At 33.7% G+C, this 22159-nt stretch overlaps 1 protein-coding gene across 1 annotated transcript in view; it reads left to right on the plus strand.

Annotated features, from left to right (window-relative positions):
- The window catches only part of CDC42EP3 (CDC42 effector protein 3), a 42588-nt gene that overhangs the window by 17141 nt on the left and 3288 nt on the right, over positions 1-22159 (plus strand). The gene's annotated exons all lie outside the window — the stretch shown is intronic.

Below are 22159 nucleotides of genomic sequence, written 5' to 3' on the forward strand. Positions count from 1 at the left end.
TTATGGGTAAAGTCAGATATTGGGTAATCTTAGGATTACCTGGGTAAAATGGACATTACCCAAGTGGCTGTCGGTAAAGCCCAATGTGTGATCATAAATCCCCTCAGAGTGCTGAGTCACGGCATCAAACATATAAATGATGCACTGTATTTCCTCCATCTTCACAATCATACAGATTTAGGTAACTAAAAGTAAGTGACTTGATATAGAGGTTTATCCCCCACAACAAAATGATTGGAGTATCCAGTTCTAAATCTTATGTGGCGCTACAAGTCTTTCTTGCTCTCCTTTATATATATATATATATATATATATATATATATATACAATTTTTTTTCTCAGTAGAATGCACTTATCTGTTCAAAGATCACTTAACTTATTGTGATTGTGATAAAGACCATACAAATATGTATACTATTGATGTATAAAGATTGCCTGAAGTGCTTCCCACCAGCAGTTTGTTGATGTCCTGGTGTAAAAGACTTGCACAAGCTCCACCCAGGACACACAGTTACACAGTAAACCACTCAACAACAACTGATAACCACTCATGATCCATCTTTGACACCCAAAACCTCTCCATCCTGGAAAGCCTCTGGCAATAGTCTGCTTGTAAATAGTTCACTGTCTTATATCACTACTACAGAATTGGGATTTTAATATTCTAGGTTTTGTGTCATTTTTAAGATTATTGGCAAACATTGCTTAACCATTCAGTATTTAAATATAGTAACTGTTTTATTATTCTTGTATTGTCAGCTGGAATATCAGTAATTTGCTTATGGTTCAATATGTAGAATTATATACATTGCTATAGAGGATGTTGTATAATTGCCAGGAATTACAATAATTGTTATTGCTAAGAAATGGCCTCCATTTGCTAAGCAGCATTATTAAAATAATTTTTAGAATTTATCAGTGAGCCAACACAGGGGATATTATTATTAGTATCAATAAATTATTTTTGGCACTTGTTTAGCGCCTTTATGTAGAAGTGTAATAAGGAAATTTAAAAAAAAAAGTTTAATTTAACCAATCTCTGTGGTAATTTATTTTTAATAAACTCCATTACCCAACTGGAAATTTCAACACATTTTTATAACATTATATGAGATGCATGTTTTAATAATGAGTCATATATATATAACTGAAATAATACTGAGCTTGGATAATAAAAATGAAGATAGTTTGTAAAACTGCTCTTAATTGCATAATTTAAACATATTAAAATAATTAAATAGAATAAAAATTCATATTTTCTGTCATGCATTTAACAGTTTGTTATAAACATTACAAAATGGTTGTTCTTTTGCACGGAGACCATTTTTGATTGCTTTAAATGTATTATATCTTGTATAATCCAAATTGCCAATTCTAGTAAGTAATTGTATGTGTGTACATATATAGCACAGAAATTACACAACAATGCTTTAGATTTACTATTTTTATTATATATACTTCAAAGGTTCTTTGATGACTTTTAATACTGTTAAAGGGATATGAAACCTTTTTTTTTTCTTTCGTGATTTAGAAAGAGCATGCACTTTTAAAAAAACTTTCCAATTTGCTTCTATTGTCTAATTTGCTTCATTCTCTTGATATCCTTTGTCAAAAGCATATCTAAAAAGGCTCAGTAGCTGCTCTTTGGTGGCTGCACATAGATGCCTTGTGTGAATAGTTCACCCATGTGCATTGCTATTTCTTCAACAAAGGATATTTATAAGTAAATTTGAAAATTGTTTAAAATTGTATTCTCTAGCTAAATCATGACAGAAAAAAAATTGGGTTTCATGTCACTTTAATATACACTACTCAGAATATTGTTAAAAATCTATATTTTATATATTGCCCTTTTAAATATATTGCATTGCATATATAGCTCTATTTTTTCTGTGGCGTTTCTAACATTTCAATCTCTTTTTTGTTGGATTTAGTACTTGTACACTCTTTTACTACAAGTAGTAATTTCAATTTTGGATTATTTATTTTTCTTCTCATATATTGAAATTGTGCCCTTAAAAAACACGTTTTGCAAGGTCTACTATATGCCTTTAGGTTTGAACCACTGGTTTGTATAGAATTTTAATTTTATGTGTGATGTTCACTATTCACTGTGAAATCTTTAAGGTAGGTGATAATAAGGTTTTGTCAAAACTAAAGTTATAGCAAGTCCTTTTTAAATCAGTCAGTTCTGCTAAATCTCCAGATGTCTCCTCATATTTTACACTGGTTGTGCTGTATTTAGCTACACTCCTATTAAATCTTTATGCTCTCTTTAAAGGCCTGATTAATAAAGCTCTCCTCTCAGGCGAGATGATCTAAAATGATATGTCATTAATGCTATGAAGTCCATGACGAGATGATCTAAAGGCACATTTTACACAGTGAGCTGTATATCTCACTGAGCTACATTTCTGCATGCTAGATATGTACATTTAGGAAAGTGCACCTTTAAAGCGTATTTAATGTACGCCTTAAAAAAAAAAAAAAAAATTGTACTATGCATAAAAGATTTTATAAACAGTTTGCATCCAAGTAGGTGTTAAAAAAATGCAGCAAATTGCAAATGTATGTTATTAAATACAAATCATCCTTAAAGGGGACAGTCTATTACAGAATTGGTATTGTTTAAAAAGATAGATAATCCCTTTATTACCATTACCCAGTCCCCAGTTTTGCATTACCAACACTGTCCTATTAATATACTTTTTATCTCAGCCTCTGCAGACTGCACCCTTGTTTCAGTTCTTTTGACAGACATGCATTTTAGCCAATCAGTGCTGACACATTATCTATATGGCAAATGTGAACTAGCAGTGTCTAACTGTGAAAAACTGTCAAAATGTAATGAGATAAGAGGCAACCTTCAACGGGTTAGAAATCGGTTTGAGCCTTCCTAGGTTTTGCTTTCAACAAATAATACCAAGAGAACAAAGCAAATTTGACGATAAAAGTACATTTGAAAGTTGTTTAAAATTGAATGCCCTATCTGAATCATGAAAGTTTAATTTTGACTTGACTGTCCCTTTAAATTACACAGAAGAAAATGTATTCAATGTATAGACGTACTTAAGGCACACAGTAATTTATTAAAACAGTATGTAACAATTCAAAGGGTTCCTTATATTTCTATTGTGAAATGAGCCCCGCAACAGTGGGTTGTGCATGGGCGTTCCTTGGGTGTGTATCAAGTTTCCTCGCAATTGGTATTGTTATGATCTCGGCATATTATGCCTGTAGGTCTTGCAGTTTCATCTCACAGAATGTAGGCTGGCAAGTTTTATTTCATAATAAGCATTGCACTTATTAAAGTGAAGAAAAAAACATCTATACAAAACTAGAAATGAATGCAGAGTAAATTATGCTAAAAACAGCATCATTTGATTTGTATGTGCTTCATAAAAAATGTTGCAACCAGTGCTGAGTGCTCCTTGTCACATTCCCTTTGCCCTACAAAACTCTACATTCTAGTGAGCTTCATAAGTTTCTGAGGAGGTAAACTCACAACTCCCTGGGGATTTCTGGTTCAGCCCCATGCGAGGGTCTGCATGATATTTCTCAACATGCTGACAAATTTTAGATCTTCTGGCCGTTAATATCTTCATGTGCTGTTGTAGATTCAGCTACATTTACTTAAAGGGATACTAAACACAATTCTTTTATTTTATGATTCCGATAGAGCATGCAATTTTAAGCAACTTTCTAATTTACTCCTATTATCAATTTTTCTTTGTTCTCTTCTAATTTACTGCTATTATCAATTTTTATTCGTTCTCTTTGTATCCTTATTTTAAAAAAGCAGTAATGTAAGCTTAGAAGCCAGCCCATTTTTGGTTCAGCACCTGGGTAGCACCAATCAGCAAGCGCTACCCAGGTACTGAACCAAGAGAATGAAGAAAAAATGATAATAGGAGTAAATTAGAAAGTTGATTAAAATTGCATGCTCTATCTCAATCATGAAAGAACAAACATTGGGTTTAGTATCATGAAAGGTTTAATATCCCTTTAATTGTTCTCTTTGGTAGAACAGATTCCAATCACAATTTGTTTTTACTTTTGCATAAAAAATATGTAAATAATAAATCAACAACATATTTCTTAGATTTTCTTTCATATTAAATGCAGATGGCTTATGAATATGCAATTAAAATAAGGTTAAAATACATTTAAGTAGAATGAGTAAAAAGCTAAATGGTAGGAATGGAGGCAAATCTTCCACATCTGCAGTAATATTTATTGGTGGACAGGAACATGCTATCACAAGAAATGTAAAGACATTATAGGGTTTAGGCATGAATTCCATATACATAAGCTATTTTACAATGTTAAACCATGAGCCTTATTTGAGACCTGTCAGCTATGAAAAATATTACATAATTTGCCCTAATCTGCATATTCATTGACCTAACATGAAGTAATATCACATGATGAGCAAGAAAAAGGCCTTGAGATATGAGATATGACCCCCCCCCCCAAATGATTTCATGATTCAGATAACGCATGCGGTTGGCAAACAACTTTATATTTTACTTCTATTCTCAATTTTCTTTTTGTATAATTTGTTGAACAGCAGGGAGGCAAGCTTAGGGGCCGGCCCATTTCTGGAGCACTATATGGCAGCAGTGCAAGAATGTGATCCATTTGCAAGAGCACTAAATGGCAGCACTATTTATTGCCATGTAGTGCTCCAGAGATATCTCTTCAATACAGAATATCATGGGAATAGCGCAAAAAAAAGTAAATTGGAAACTTTTTAAAAATGCTATGCTCTGTTTGACTCACAAAATAATTTTTTTGGGGTTTCATATCCCTTTAAGTATTTTATTAGTTTTTAACTAATTTGATGCCTCAGGACTCTAGGAAATCATTTTCCTGAATAATATGAAACAAACATGCACAATTGTTACGTTGGAGTTAAAAGATGTCAGCTTATTCATCAAAGAAGACCTTCATATCTTATCTAAAAACCATTTCCTTTCATCTGTCTGATACAACATTTCAGCTGTGTGAAGGCATTGATAATATTATTTTTGCTTTAGCTATTAACTTTGATGTTTTTCCTCACTAGTTTAGCTATGGCTTAAAGGGACATGGAAGACAGAGTTAAAGGGACAGGAATCACCAACATTTTTTTTCATAATTTGGATAGAAGATACAATTCTAAACAACTTTCCAATTTACTTCTATTATCAAATTTGTTTCATTATTTTGTTATGCTTTGCTGAAGGAACAACATTCCCCTACTAGCAGCTAGCTGAAACATCTAGGGCGCGATCCGATATAGATTGTAGTTTGCGGCGCAAGCGAGGGAACCCGCGTCGCCCGCAGTTTCAGCTCGCAACTCGAGCTATCCCATATATGTCGCCGTCAGATGCTAACGTGCCGTAAGTCAGATAAACCAGCGATGTCCAGAAATCTGCGCAAGTACAAATTTCTGGCGTCGCCAGTGACTTGTGGCACGTTAGAAACTGCCGGCACCTACAAAACCTGACTAAAGTCTAAATCACCCGCACTGTCTAACACGCCTCCCTAACATAGCCCGACAAGTCTAACCCTCTATCCGCTATCCCCCCTCACTAGCCTAACAATAAAATATGTATTAACCCCTAAACCACCGCTACCTAATAAAGTTATTAACCCCTAAACCGCCGCCAGCTATATTAAATCTATAACCCCTTAAAGTGAGCCCCTAACACCGCCGCCATCTACCTTACCTACCCCCTAAAGTGAGCCCCTACCCCGCCGCTATCTATTTTAAAATTATTAACCCCTAATCTAATCCCCCAACCCCGCCGCCATCTATATTAAATTATTTAACCCCTAAAATACTAAACTATCCCTACCACTAAACCTAAGTCTAACCCTACAAATAGCCCTGAAAAGGGCTTTTTGCGTGGCATTGCCCCAAAGTAACAGCTCTTTTGCCAGCCCTTAAAAGGGCTTTTGGCGGGGCTTTGTCACAAAGTAAACTGCTCTTTTGCCTACAATCTACATCCCCCTACACCGCGGCCACCTATAATAAATGTATTAACCTCTAATCTAATCCCCCTACACCGCCGCCAGCTATATTAACCCTAATTATATTAGGGTTAATATAGTTATTATATTATATATATTAACTATATTAACCCTAATTATATTAGGGTTCATATAGTTAATATCGTTATTATATTATATATATATATTAAGTATAATAACCCTATCTAACTCTAACATCCTAACTAAACTCTTATTAAAATAAATCTAATATTAATATTATTAATTAAAATATTCCTATTTAAATCTAAATACTTACCTATAAAATAAACCCTAAGATAGCTACAATATAATTAATAATTACATTATAGCTATGTTAGGGTTTATATTTATTTTACAGGTAAATTGTTAATTATTTTAACTAGGTATAATAGCTATTAAATAGTTATTACCTATTTAATAGCTACCTAGTTAAAATAATTACCCAATTACCTGTAAAATAAATCCTAACCTAAGTTACAAATACACCTACACTATCAATAAATTAAATAAACTACAAATATCTATCTAAAAATACAATTAAATAAACTAAACTAAATTACAAAAAACAAACAAACACTAAATTACAAAGAATAAAAAAAGATTACAAGATTTTTAAGCTAATTACACCTATTCTAAGCCCCCTAATAAAATAATAAACCCCCAAAATAAAAAAAATTCCCTACCCTATTCTAAATTAAAAAAAAGTTCAAAGCTCTTTTACCTTACCAGCCCTTAAAAGGGCCTTTTGTGGGGGCATGCCCCAAAGAAAACTGCTCTTTTGCCTGCAAAAAATACCACAATACCACCCCCCAACATTACAACCCACCACCCACATACCCCTAATCTAACCCAAACCCCCCTTAAATAAACCTAACACTACCCCTCCTGAAGATCTCCCTACCTTGTATTCACCCCACCGGGCAGAACTCCTCATCTGATCCGGGCGATGTCTTGAAGCAAGCGACAGAGAGTCTTCTTCCATCGGCGATGTCTTCAAGCAAATTGGCATCTTCAATCTTCTTTGTTCGCTCCTCCGCCGCGGAGCATCCATCCAGCACGACGACTTCCCGACGAATGAGGTTACTTTAAATGACGTCATCCAAGATGGCGTCCGCCGAATTCCGATTGGCTGATAGGATTCTATCAGCCAATCGGAATTAAGGTAGAAAAATCTGATTGGCTGATTGAATCAGCCAATCAGATTCAAGTTCAATCCGATTGGCTGATTGGCGTCGCTGACTTTTGCGGGCGACGATTTTTATCGGATCGACCCCCTAATTAGCCAATCACCAGAGACAAATGTGTGCAGGCACCAATCAGCAGCTAGCTCCCACTAGTGTAGGATATGTGAGTATATATTTTCAACATGGAATACCAAGAGAACAAAGCACATTTTAAAATCAATGTGAATTTAAAAGTGTAATAAAATGACATGCTCTATCTGAATCATGCAAGTTTAATTTTGACTTTTCTATCCCTTGAAACTTTTCTGATTTAGATAGTTGTTCAATTAAAAAAAAAAAAAAAAAAGAATTTTCACACTCAATTTGACCAGTTTAAATTTTACCAGTATTTTGTGATATCTATTATTGAAACTGAGGGCATGATGATCAAAAACTCTCCAGCATGGAGAGATATTACACAAAGTCTTAGGGGGCTTTTTTAAAACGTTCTGTGTTTCTCCTTCACTTGCAGAACCCTGAATATATAGACAAATAGCTCTGAAGCTAAATGTGCCTTTTTTCAAATGATTGGAGGGACCTTGCTATACCGATGAGACTTGCTAGATTCTCTTGTCAGTGTAGAGAGCCCTTAGTTCTTAGCTCATTAAAGCGATATTAAACAGTATCAGATTGTAATAGAAAATGTTTCATTATGTGAAGTCAAAAAAACTTTGCAATATTCTTTCATTATTTATTTTGTTCCCCTTTTCTGTTATTTTAACTCTTAAAATTTTAGTTTTTCTAAATTCCGCTGAGTTTCTATTAAGTAATGGGTGCCGCCATGTTTGAACGTAAAGGGACATGAAACTGAAAAAATGATTTCATGATTTAGGTAGAATATACAATTTTATACAACTTTCCAGTATACTTCTATTATCAAATTTGCTTCATTCTCTTCTCTTGGTATCATTTGTCGAAGGAGCAGCTATGCATTACTGGTTTCTAACTGAACACATGGGTGAGCCAATGACAATCTGTAAATATATGTAGCCACCAATCAGCAGCTAGAACTTAGGTTCTTTGCTGTTCCTGAGCTTACCTAGGTAAAAGCTTTGGTAGCACAAAGATAAATAGAAAGCTAGTTCAAACATTGCGGCGTCCATAATCTTATAGAAAATAAACCTTTATACTTTTCAATATTCAAGCATCTAATATAATTGTAAAAATGCAGCTACATATTATTCTAAGGCTAATCATTGCTTTGAATACATCATTATGTCTAGCATGTATTTACTGTTTAAGAGCTCAATTCTCTAAAAATATTGACAGTCCTTTTTAGTTTGTAACTCTGTTCCTAATAGCCAATTTTTCATTTTTTCAGGGAAAAAAATTTGAACTAGTACATTGCCAGCTACATTTGCCAGAAAGCATTGCCAGACTAATAAAACAATATATTATGCATTGTAAAGCCAAGCAATAGAAAAAAAACGAGCAAGTACATTTCTGTTACATCTAAAGAAACGTTTACACGGTTTTCAAAATTATTTTGGGAATTTTCTTAAGCACACTTAGGTGCATTTGTAGGCCAAGTAATAACTGGTGCTGCAGTAAAAAATAATTATAATTTAGAGGACTTGTAAATAGGGAATTTTTACTTTGTTGCTAAAAACAAAATATATATTTTGAGTAAGAACTATTTGGATATGTAACATTTTAGCTATTTTTGGTCATGTGTGCTTATTTCTTGATACTGTAGACTAGGAAGAGTCTACATTGTTTATTTATTATTTTAAATTCTGGATTTGTGTTTTCAAAAGTCATAGAAAGGTTATGTTTTTAAAATAGATTTAAAGGGACATAATGGTCAAAACTGAAAGGTGCATGAGGGCATTAGCATTTTCAACAGAATCATTTTTGCAATATGCGTTTAATGATCAAAAGAATGCTTCTACGTATTACTGCTTCATCTGAATCCACGCTCATTCATATACAATACCATGCCTGCTCAGAGAGATAGGGGTTCTGTGTATTGTATCAGCAATTCATTAAAGGAACAGTGTACACCAATTCTCATATAACTGCATGTAATAGACATTATAAAGAAGAATATGCACAGATACTGATCTAAAAATCCAGTATAAAATAGATATGTGCATGGCGAAAAAATTCGGTTCGTATCGATTCAGAATTTTCCGAATTTCGGTTCGGATCGATTCGAATTCGGAAAATTTTGAATTGATTCGTTTCGGATTCGTTTCGGATTCATTCGGATTCGAAGAAATTCGTCTGGATTCGATTCGGAAATTCAGAATTTCGGTAAGTGTTAGGTGGGATTAGACTAGTATTATGTACTGTATATTAGGTGTAACCCATAGCAGAGTGATATAACCTAATATACTGTACAATACTAGTGTAATTTATGGCCATCCGAATTTACTGAATAAATCCGAACTAATTCGGATTTATTCTGTAAATTCGGCAGTATTTTAATTCGGAAATTCGGTTCGATCCAAATCTCCGAATTTTCTGAATTTTCCAAATTTCCGAATCGATCTGAAACGAATTGCACATATCTAGTATAAAACCTTTTACAAACTCTCTTACAAGCTCCCAGTTTAGCACTGTTGATGAGGTTAGACTGGGATGCCCAGTGAAAGGGGATGGGAAATCAGGAAGAGCAGACCCCCCTTCTCTGCATATGAAAAGACCCATTACACAAACAGGAGCAAGCAGGAGACTGTAGACTTGAGTCTGAAAATCAGCACAAAGTTATTAAAAATAAGCAAAACTCTACACTGTTATAAAAACACTCCCAGATGGACTATATAAGTGGATCATCTACAAAACATTTATGCAAAGAAAAATCTAGTGTACAATGACCCTTTAAAGTGACATGAAACACAGCATTTTTCTTTTATGATTCATACAGAATCTTATTGTAAACAACTTTCTAAATGACTACTAATACTACATTTTCTTCATTATCTTTATATCTTTTGTTGAAAAACAGAGGTAAGCTTAGGAGCGTGCATGTGTCTGTAACAATATATGACAGCAGTTTTGCACTAAAGTTATACATTTACAAGATTACTAGATGGCAGTAATTTTTCCTACCATGTAGTTCTTCAGACATCTGCAAACTACCTATCTAGATATCTCTTCAACAAAGAATATCATAAAAACAAATCAAATTTCATAATAGAAGTAAATTTGAATTTTTTTTTTTTAAATATAATTGTATGCTCTGTCTGAATTATGAAAAAAACAAACAACAATTGGGTTTCCTGCCCCTTTAATTTGCATCATACAAGCTACCACTGACTCTCTGGGCAGACACAGTGTTTGAATGCTGATGCACAAGGCACTTGCAGCAAATGTGAGTATGCAACAGAAATATTAATAATCACCTAGATAACAAGTTTTGCGTTTCGGCTTGTAACACTGAAAATATGGCATTTTCAGCGTTAAAACAGAACCGCAGCTATTACAAGTGTTGTCGGTATAGGTGTACTGCACACCTTTTAGCCTGTAATGCAACGTCAGTCCCGCACATGTAAAAATTATGTTTTTTCATGGGATTCCCATAGCGCCGGTATTACGAGTTTTGCGTTCTAGCTAAAAAGTGAGCGCTACAGCCTAAAATGACAAGATCTGTACCGCCATCTAAAGTCAGTAGTTATGAGTTTTACGCTACAAAGCCGTAACATAAAACTCATAACTAAAGTGTTACAAAGTACACTAAACACCCATAAACTACCTATTAACCCCTAACCCAAGGCCCTCCCGCATCGCAAATACTATAATAAATGTATTAACCCCTAATCTGCTTCTCATGACATTGCCGCCACAAAAAATGTATTAACCCCTATTGCGCCGCTCCCAGACATTGTCGCCACTATAATAAACGTATTAACCCCTAAACCGCTGCCCTCCCACATGGCAAACACTATTTAAATATTATTAATCCATAATCTGCCGTCTGCCCACACCGCCGCAATAATAAACCTATTAAACCCTAAACCGCAAGCCCCCACAACGAAATATACTAAAATAAACTATTAACCCCTAAACCATAAAAGCCTCTGCAACAAAATAAACTAAACTGGTAACCCCTAAACCTTATGACCCCTTAACGTTATATTAAAATTACAATTTCCCTATCGTAACTTCAATTAAAACTTACCTGTCAAATTAAAAAAAAATGGAACTAACAAATTAAACTATTATAATTATTAAACTAGAATTAAACTAACTAACAATTAAATAATACTAAACTACCAATAAAAAATTACAAAAAGTATCTAATTACAAAAAATAAAAACTAAATTAAAACTCCCCCACTAAATTACGAAAAATAACAAATAAATTATCAAAAATAAAAAAGAATTACACCTAATCTAATAGCCCTATCAAAATAAAAAAGCCCCCCCAAAATAAAAAAAACCCCTAGCTTACAATAAACTACAAATGGCCCTTAAAAGGGCCTTTTGTGGGGCATTGCCCCAAAGATATCAGCTCTTTTCCCTGTAAAAAAAATTCAAACACCCCCCCAACAGTAAAACCCACCACCCAACCAACCCCCCCAAATAAAAAAAACTATCTAAAATAACCTAAGGTAACCATTGCCCTGAAAAGGGCATTTGTATGGGCATTGCCCTTAAAAGGACTTTTAGCTCTTTTACATTGCCCAAACCCTAATCTAAAAAAAAACCCACCCAAAAAACCCTTAAAAAAACCTAACACTAACCCCCGACGATCCACTTACAGTTGTTGAAGTCCCGCTTGAAGGATCTTCATCCAGCTAGTGAAGTCATCATCCATGCGGCAAGAAGTCTTCATCCAGGCTGCCTCTTCTATCTTCATCCAGCTGGCGAAGTCCTCATCCAGGCAGCACAAAGTCTTCATCCAGGCAGCCTCTTCGATCTTCATCCAGCCGGCGCGGAGCGGGTCCATCCTGAAGACTTCTTGCCACCTGGATGATTACTTCGCCGGCGGGATTAAGATAGAAGAGGCCGCCTGAATGAAGACTTCTTGCCGCATGGATGATGACTTCACCGACTGGATGAAGATCCTTCAAGCGGGACTTCAAAAACTGTGGATCGTCAGGGGGTTAGTGTTAGGTTTTTTTAAGCGTTTATTGGGTGGGTTTTAATTTTTTAGTTTATGGTCTGGGCAGTAAATGAGCTAAATGCCCATTTAAGGGAAATGCCCATACAAATGCCCTTTCAGGGCAATGGGTAGCTTAGGTTTTTTTAGATAGTTTTTTATTTTTTATTTTGTGGGTTTGGGGGGGGTGTAATGTTAGTGGGTCTTTGTAAAAATGTTTTCAATAAAAGAGCTGATATCTTTAGGGCAATGCCCTACAAGGCCCTTTTAAGGGCCATTGGTATTTTATTCTAGATTAGGTTTTTTATTTTGGGGTGTTTTTTTATGGGTATTAGAATAGGAATATTTTTTTTATTTTTGATAATTTTTTTGTTATTTTGTGTAATGTATAAGCTTGTTGCGATGTTGGGGGGCTGGTGGTTTAAGGGTTAATAGGTTTATTTAGTTAATAATTGTAAATTTAATTTAGCTATATTTTTATTATGTTAAAGTTAGGGGGTGTTAGGGTTAGGTTTAGGGTTAGGGTTATGTTAGGGTTAGGTTTAGGGGGTAATATAGTTTAATTTAGCTTGTTGCAATGTGGGGAGCTGGCAGTTTTGGGGTAAATAAATGTAGTATAGTGGAGGCGATATCATAAGTGGCAGATTAGGGGTTAATAACTGTAGGCAGGCATCAGCGATGTTGGGGGCAGCAGATTAGGGGTGTTTAGATGTAGGGTTTATGCTAGGGTATTAGGTTTAAACTGTATTTTTATTTCCCCATAGACATCAATGGGGCTGCGTTACAGAACTTTTGTTTCCGCAATCGTAATTTTTTTCTATGGTAAAATCATGCACGAGCACGTCTCAGCAGCGCTCTGATTGTGTGCGGTATGGAGCTCAAAGCAAGCATATCGCACGCAAAAGGCGGTATGGAGCTCAAAGCTAGCATATCGCACGCAAAAGGCATATGTTTGAAAACTTGTAATGGCAGCGATATAGGAAATTAAAGGGACACTGAACCCAAATTTTTTCTTTTGTGATTCAGATAGAGCATGACATTTTAAGAAACTTTCTAATTTACTCCTATTATCAAATTTTCTTCATTCTCTTGGTATCTTTATTTGAAATACAAGAATGTAAGTTTAGATACCGGCCCATTTTTGGTGAACAACCTGGGTTGTCCTTGCTGATTGGTGGATAAATTCATCAACCAATACAAAAGTGCTATCCAGAGTTCTGAACACAAAAAAAACTTAGATGCCTTCTTTTTCAAATAAAGATAGCAAGAGAACGAAGAAAATTTGATAATAAGAGTAAATTAGAAAGTGCTCTATCTGAATCACAAAAGAAAAAAATTGGGTTCAGTGTCCCTTTAAATAACGTAACTTTTGTTGCGTTCGTTAATTTGTCTATAGCACTCAAAACTCGTAATCTAGCTGTAAGTTTGCTAAAATATTTTTTTCTAATTGCAATACATTGCAAAAATGCTTGTATTAAAATATGATGCACTACCAATATGCTGAAATGATCTTATTATAAGACATAGGGGAAGTATTATACCTCTGTTCCAGAGCAGTATGGTGATTTCAAAATAAAGCCATAATACCCAAATGTTTAAACACTTGAAAGTGATGCAGCATAGCTGTAAAAAGCTGACTAGAAAATATCTCCTGAACATCTCTATGTAAAAAAGAAAGATATTTTACCTCAAAAGTTCCTCAGTAGCCACATCCCATTGTAAAGGATTTCTAAGCAGCAAATCAGTATGTCTGTCCCGGGACAACTGAAAGGATGAGCTTCGTGCACTCTCATGTTATTTTCCTATTCAGTGTAACAATGAAATCTCATGAGAGTTAAGTGAAATCTCATGAGATCACAGTAAAAGAGTTCATGACCTCGGCACTGCTGATGCTGATTGGCTGCTGTTGTTCATTTCTTTATTTTATTTTTTTTACCTGCAACTGGGAGCAGCTGAGTATAACTTTTTACACAGAACTTACTCTGGTGAGCTGAGGAAATTGTGAGGTAAAATATCTTCCTTTTTTACATAGAGATGCTCAGGGGATATTTTCCTGTCAGCTTTTTACAGTTATACTGCATCAGTTTCAAGTGATTTAGCATATGAGTATTATGAGTATTATATATTCTTCGTGTTATTATAATTCCGCACAAATGATTATTATATGATGCTTTATTTGTATACGAATATTGGTATTTTATTTCAACAAAGAAGCTGACAATTTATACATCTATCAACCAGCTATGTGTTAGCAAAAATACTTAAAGGGGCATTATACAATTGTATTCTTTTTTGTGCTGAATAAAACCAAATTTTTCTTTGTGATTTGTCCCTATCAGCCAATAAACAGTAGTTAACTAAGACCCAGATGTACACAATCAGGCACTTCCTGTTCGTTTCACAGTAGACAGCTTTTATTTAAAGGGATAACAAAGTCAAAATTAAAGTTCAATGGTTTGGATAGAGGACAACTTTTAAAACAATTTTCTAATTTACTTCTATTATCAGTTTTGCCTAGTTCTCTTGGTACCATTTGTTATCTGGCAGCAGTGTTTGTAACATTGTTTATAGCAATTTTATACATAGACACAAATGCTCCTGAGCTCTTATCAGCCTACTTAAATTTACTCTTCAACAAAAGTTATCAAGTGAACAAAGCAAATTTGATAATAGATTCATTAAAGTTTAGTCTTGACTTTACTGTCACTTTAACTTTTTTCATAAACAAATATTTGCAATATGTTTGCGTTGTTAATTCATATAAATATAAGAAAATGTTTGAGTGCCATGTCCCTTTAAATAAAAACAAAACAATACAAAATTAGCACACAATTTTTGTTTACAACAAAAGCTTTGAGGTATTCTGCTTCATATACATGTGATCTTTGAAAGAGAAACAGGTAGAGTTTTTTTTCCCTATTAAATCTTTAGAAGCTTGTTTTATATTGTTCAAAATTTCTAAAACATTTAAAGGGACACGAGGCTCACAATTTTCTTTGTTCTGTCTAAAAGAGATTATTTCAAAATGTTTTTTTTTTTTTATTTTATTAATGTTCCTGTGCTGTATATACCAACTTTCTGAGTTGTTTGTGTTGGTTTGGTTGCCAGGTTTCCACTATTCAACCGGCCAGTCCTGCAATTCAGCAGACTGTGCAGTAAAATCTGTTTATTAAAAACCCCTTTGTGGCAGATACATTTTAAAGGTCTCCTCTGCCTCTATGCATAAGAAATACAGCCCAGAAATCAGTGACACCTGTAATTCCTATACAGCCTGTTTTACTGGCATCTAAGGATGGTGTTAAAACTAGTCTATGTTGAGCCACTGGGATAAAATCAAGGCTCTGGGCTCCATTTAACAAATAGTGAAAGCTGCTTTAGAGCCCTTAGCGCAAAGTTAACGTGAATGTAAATTTTGATGCTAAAGTGCCCGGTTTTAAAATATTTGATTAAAAACAGGGACACTTTAATTCATCAAAATTTACGTTGCACTCATGTTGTGAAAAAAAACTTACCTTTTAATCTTGACAGAAGCTCTAGCTTCCTCCTCCCGTTGCAAAGCCTCTTCCTGGGTCTAAAATGAGGAATCCGGCTTCCTCCAATCACTGCATTAAATCAGACACTGATTTCCCCCAGGGGGAAGCCATGATTGGAGGATGACCTATCCATCATTTTTGACATCAGAAATGGCTTGCGACGACCGGAGGAAGCTGGAGCTGCTGTCAAGTTTAAGAGGTAAGTTTTTTTGTCACAACACAAGTGAAATGTAAATTTTGATGAATTAAAGTGCCCCTGTTTTTAATCAAATTTTTAAAAACCGGGCACTTTAGCATCAAAATTTACATTCACTTTATAGGTAGTTCCTGCTAATGTTCCCTGGATAACATTATTTAGTACAGTGTCTCTTTAATTAAAAAGTAAATAAATTTTAATATTCATATAACTTAGCAAAAATTAGACATCATTTCGCAATAATTTTTTATGTTAAAAATGTATGTTTTCACACAGCTGATTCTGTTGATTCTGGCTTATATTGAAAACTAACACATCTTTAAAGGTACATGATCTCAAAATTCAGCTTTCATTATTCAGATGGATTCAGTTTACTTCTCCTATCAAATGTATGCTCTTGGAATCCTTTGTAGAAAATCATACCTAGGTTTGCTCAAGTGCTGCAATGCACTACCAATAGTGAGTTGGTGATTGGTGGCTACACACATATATTATTATTATTTACTCCCAAAATGTGTTCAGCAAGCCCCAGTAGTACATTGCAGCTCTGTAGCAGACTTTAAATGTGTTTAAACACTTTGCAAGGTTTGAATACATAGTAACATGCAAGCAATAGTGCTAAAATAAAATCATCTAGCATTTTCTTTTTGCATGTTTACCACTCCATGTACATAAGAACTAAAAATGTGTTTTTGCAAGCACAGGAACATCCATTTTAAAACTGTAATACTATTTTAAATTTCTTGTTGTTATAGATAGTAAAAAAGAGAGAGAACAAAAATTAGTTCAAGCCTAATTTAAACAAGATCTGAGTCACAGGTTGCTTTATTGAAATGTCCAATTTGATTGTGTAATGCAGACAAATTTGTTCCAATTGCGTGAGAACTTTTAACAGGTAACAAAGCTGTATTATGTTAAAAAATCCATGAGAGATTATCAGTCCTACACAGATATTTAATTTACAAAATGTGTTGTCTTTCAATATGTTTTTATAACCTCATTATGTAGCACTGAATAATATTTATGTTTTTATATATATATATATATATATATATATATATATATATATATATATATATATATAACATCAGCAGTAATATATACACTAATTATAGGTGTTTGATACATAAATTACATAGGAATATTCTAAACCATTAACTTAAATAATCAGCATTCCCTAAATGGTTGTCCCCTTTAATTTGTTCCCAATGGTCCTAGAGTATGAAATTACAATTATCTTGTTTAGCTTTATTTTGGCATTTGAATAGCTGATTTTGCACATGGTCTCATTTAAGGTTGTCTACAGAAAAGCTGTGTAAACATAGCTAGCAAAGAAACTGCACTCCCAATGGGGGTTATGAGAGATAAGTAATACAATGTTAATTTTCAATTGTATTGGGCTTTAGTATACAGACAAATATAATATAAAGATGCATGTGTGTGAACAAAAAGTGAAAAAATAAGATCTAATTTCCTTGCAGACTCAACACATTTTAATGGGTTGTAGTGGCAAAGAATAAAAACAGCTATTTCATATACAAAAATAATCCAAAACAAGCAATTTCTCATATATTTTATACTCTGCCGCTGTTATAAGTCATTGAAAACACGTTAAGCAAAAATATTTTTACAGTCTCTTCAATAAATCTTTGCAAATCAATTTGATATTTTACAGCATGATAGGCTGACCCTGTAATTAAAACATATTAGCAATATATAAATAAGAAAACACATTACTTCTTCTGCTAAAGGATTTCATTTTGAGATATAGTTGTTTACATTGTCAGTGCATCTATAACTTCTCAGGCAGGAATGAATAAGGTCAGTGAATCATGCAGTATGGAGGCTGTCTAGCTGGCACCACTTCTGCTATTTCATTGGCACAAAAACTCCTTTAATAATATTTTCTATATGTCATCAGTTAAACATGAGTCAAATAAATATGTGGGAGTTATAAAACAATCTCTTATGGGAAACTGAATTATTTAATGAAAAAAATATAGCTGCATCAAATCATTTTATTTTAGGTTTAAGACCAGATTTCCCAGACCCAAATTCAGGACACCTCAGAATAAAATTTGGGACACCTTAGACCCAAATACGAGACATCTCATAATTGTTTACGAGGTTGTAAAAAAAAAAAATAGTATTTATTGAATTATTCCCAGCTGTGAGAAGAAATTGTTATTTGTTAATGTAAAGCAATAGTAGCACTACTATAAATGCACAACACACAGAGTAATGCAGCTAACAAGCTGACAGGCATTCAAACATACTGCAGCGAACGGAATGACCGAACAAGCTGCTGACCTATAGAATAATATGACATTAATGTTCACTCACATTCTCTGCTGTGACATTAGTCTGCATGAGACCATGAGATGACCCAAAATGAGAGATTCTTATTTAGTGTGAGAAATCACAGTTCTCTATAAGATGTGAACATGCACACCTTAAAGGGACAGTCTACACGGAAGTTTTATTGTTTTAAAAGATAGCTAATCCTTTTATTCCCCTTTCCCCAGTTTTGCGTAACCAACACAGTTATATTAATATACTTTTTACTTCTGAAATTACCTTGTATCTAAGCATCTTTTGACAGCCCCCTGATCACATTACTTTTTAGGTATTATCTATTGATTTGCTTTGTAGCCAATAAGTGCAGTGTCTGCCACAAGCCACAGGCATGATCACAATGTTATCTATATGGCTCACATGAACTAGCACTCCCCTGTTGTGAAAAAATAATAAAAAAGCATGTGATTATCTAATTTGAAAATAAACAACTCTCTTACTGAAAGCTTTACTCTTGAAAGGGGAACCCACCAGGGATGCCCATTATCCCCACTGTTATTTAATCTTTCATTAAAACCCCTGGCAATCCTCCTGCGTCAAGAAATGTCAGGTATCATTATTGGAGATACCAAAAACAGTTTTAACTTTATTCGCAGATTATTTTTTTGTTATTTCTAAGCAGAACACAATCTTCTATTAGACAATTTTTATGTATGGTAGAACTATACGGATCATTCTCTGGTTATAAGATCAACACAGATAATCAGAGCTCTTATGGATCAGGTCCCCAACTAAAAACAACTACCAGGTACCTTTCAGAATAGTGGATACTATCAATTATCTAGGAATTAAAATAAATAGAGATCCAGATAAGTGGTACCATCTGAACTTTCCTTCTTTACTTTCTAAAATGAATGAAGACCTTAAAAGATGGTCTCAGCTGCCAATTTCCTTGTCTGCTCGAATATCTTTAATTAAAACTATTCTATTCCCTAAAATATTATACCTATTGCAGAACTTGTGTATTATTATACGCAGAGATATTCTCAAATTTAATAGCATTACAGCTTAATTTATATGGCAAAATAAAAAAATCTGAATATCATCTACAAAATTAAGTATACATAAGCATGTGGGAGGACTAACCCTACCAAACGTAAAGTTTTTTAATTTAGCCACTCTAGTAAAAGTAGTGTTAGATTGGATAACTGGCAAGGAGTATGTTACCAATCTACAAGTAGAAACTAAAATAGTGTCACCACTCTCCCTGAAAGCTATTATCCACTGCATGAATGCTAAAATCCCTAAACATCTTCTAAAAATGCATATACTTAAAATCCCACTTTTAGTCTGGCAGAGATACACAAAGGAAATTCGGATTGACTATAGAGTATCTAAATACCTTCCAATAGAGGGTAATCCTGAATTTCCCCCGGAAATCTCTTCCACTGTATTTGAAGAATGGAGAAGCAAAGGCGTTATCAATTTAATTCAGGTAAAAGAAGAAACCTCGGAAACTATAAAATCATTTGATAGGCTTAAACAAGAATTCAATTGTCACAAACATAGCTTCTTCGCTTATCTTCAACTAAGACTTTTTTTATCAACATACATGTAACTATGAGTTAAATTGGGACCTGGGCAATCTTGGCTCCAGCAATAAATCTCTATAATCAGGGATTATACTCTATTTCTTTTCTATATAATATATTCATCAATAACTTGGGTATAGCACATCTGAACTGGCTACAGGTTAAGTGGGCTAAATACTTCACAACTATAACATTGGATGAAATAGGAAAACTCCTGGAAATAGTAAATAGATCTACTAGAATAGAAGCTTGGAGAGAATCCCATTGCAAAATTATAAATAGAATCTACATAACACTAGCTCAAATGGGTAAATCAACACTAATTAAGTGCTCAACTTGTCCTAGATGTAATAACTCTAATGCAGGCCTTATCCATTGCTTCTGGACATGTCCGAATATCAGACAATTCTGGAAAAAAATCAATTATTGACTAAATAGGACTCTAGAAAGAAACTTTGATCTTAACTCCAATCTTGTCTTTTTTTCTATGCTTGCCAGATAGACATAAAAACTATAAATTGATAAACACAGTGATATTACTTGGAAGAAATCTCATACTAGCAAACTGGAAAGCTAAACAGGCCCCCTCTTTACCTATATTTGTAAAAGAAATAAGAGATCTCATTATTATGGAACAGTATTTGATCTCCCCTTATATCGAGAAAGCTCTAAATATCCATTTTGGAAAATGGTTACAACTAATAAAGCCACTAAAAAAGTTAAATACATTTTGTTACCTAGTACAATCTAAAATTCTTTCAGAAAGCTGGACGCACCAATAATGTTGATTGTAGACGGTTAGAGGGAGGATTCTCTCTCTCTCTCTCTTTCTCCCCCCCCCCCCCTCTCTCTCCCTTTTTTTAATTACTTTTTTGTATATTCTAGCACTAAAGAAACAGATAATAGGGGCGGCGAGTCCCCACTGTAATTTCAGAAGTATAATATTTATAGTGAATCTGTTTTGGAATATTGTAAGAAAGAATTACATACATTTAAAATCCTATAAAAAACATATATATATATATATATATATATATATATATATATATATATATATATATATATATATATACATTATTTTCTTCTTTTATGGAAAAAGGAACAAATATATAACAAAGTAAAATAATGAAACAATGTTGTATTCAATATACCCTATGCTCTTGTATTTTCTAATATAGCCCTGCGTGGCACAAATCTATCAATGTTGTACAATGTTGACTTTTGTTATGGAATAAATAAATAAAATTAAAAAAAAGCATGTGATTAAGAGGCTGTCTTTAATGACTTAGAAACAGGCAAACATTTAGAGATTTCAATGTTATAAAGTATATTAATATAACAATGTTGTTTGTGCAAATCTCGGGGGTGGGTAGTAAAGGCGTTATCTATCTATTTAAACAATAACAATTTTAGTGTTGACTGCCCCTTTAAATAAGTAGCGCTCATATTCTGAGCCACCTCTGGCTAAATAAGAAGTGCTCATTTTGGGCCATCTCTTGCTAAATAAGTAGCTAATATTCAGGTGTATGTTTTAATAAGAATAGTTTAATTAAATATTGAAGAAATGTGTAATGTTTCAGTTTCTACAAAGTTATGGATGCTGCTACGTTACTTTCTTTTATCTAATTTCCTCTGCTGAGCCAAGTTAGGGACATGTATATAATTTACTAAAGCAAGTATTAGACTTGTAAAGTTTGGAGATACACCTCCAGTTCTTTTTGTGATTTGAAAAGCCTTGTATATATAGTTATAGTTATGACCATATATACATACATATATAAACATATATATGTATCTAAGGAAGGAGAGGTTATTTTCCCGGATACGTCACAATAGATTGTGGAGTCTTTTAACTTCTTGCATTAAATATATAGTACCTATAGTACACTGCTTCTACTTTGAAATAATTATTGGGGCAATAAGGTATGAATTTCTGTCATGACACAAAAGATAGTTCTAAGTCCTACAGAACAAAAATGCTAGAAATTAAAGAACAACCAAAAAATAAATAAATCTGTTTAACATAAAATAAATAAACAAAAAATAAATAAAAATGGATACATTATCTAGTTCTATAACCCTACAAAGAAGCAAAGTATTCTAATGAAATAGTTTCCAAAACTTTAAAAAATAAGCAGAATTCTCCACCACTGAATTGTAGCAGCAAAGGGTATTCTGACATATAAGTGACAAATAGCAAAGCTTTGTGTTGCAGTTACTGAACATACACAGTAAAGCAAAGCCTTTAGAGCTGAA

The sequence above is a fragment of the Bombina bombina genome, chromosome 4 (assembly GCF_027579735.1).
Source record: "Bombina bombina isolate aBomBom1 chromosome 4, aBomBom1.pri, whole genome shotgun sequence".
Lineage (NCBI taxonomy): Eukaryota > Metazoa > Chordata > Amphibia > Anura > Bombinatoridae > Bombina > Bombina bombina.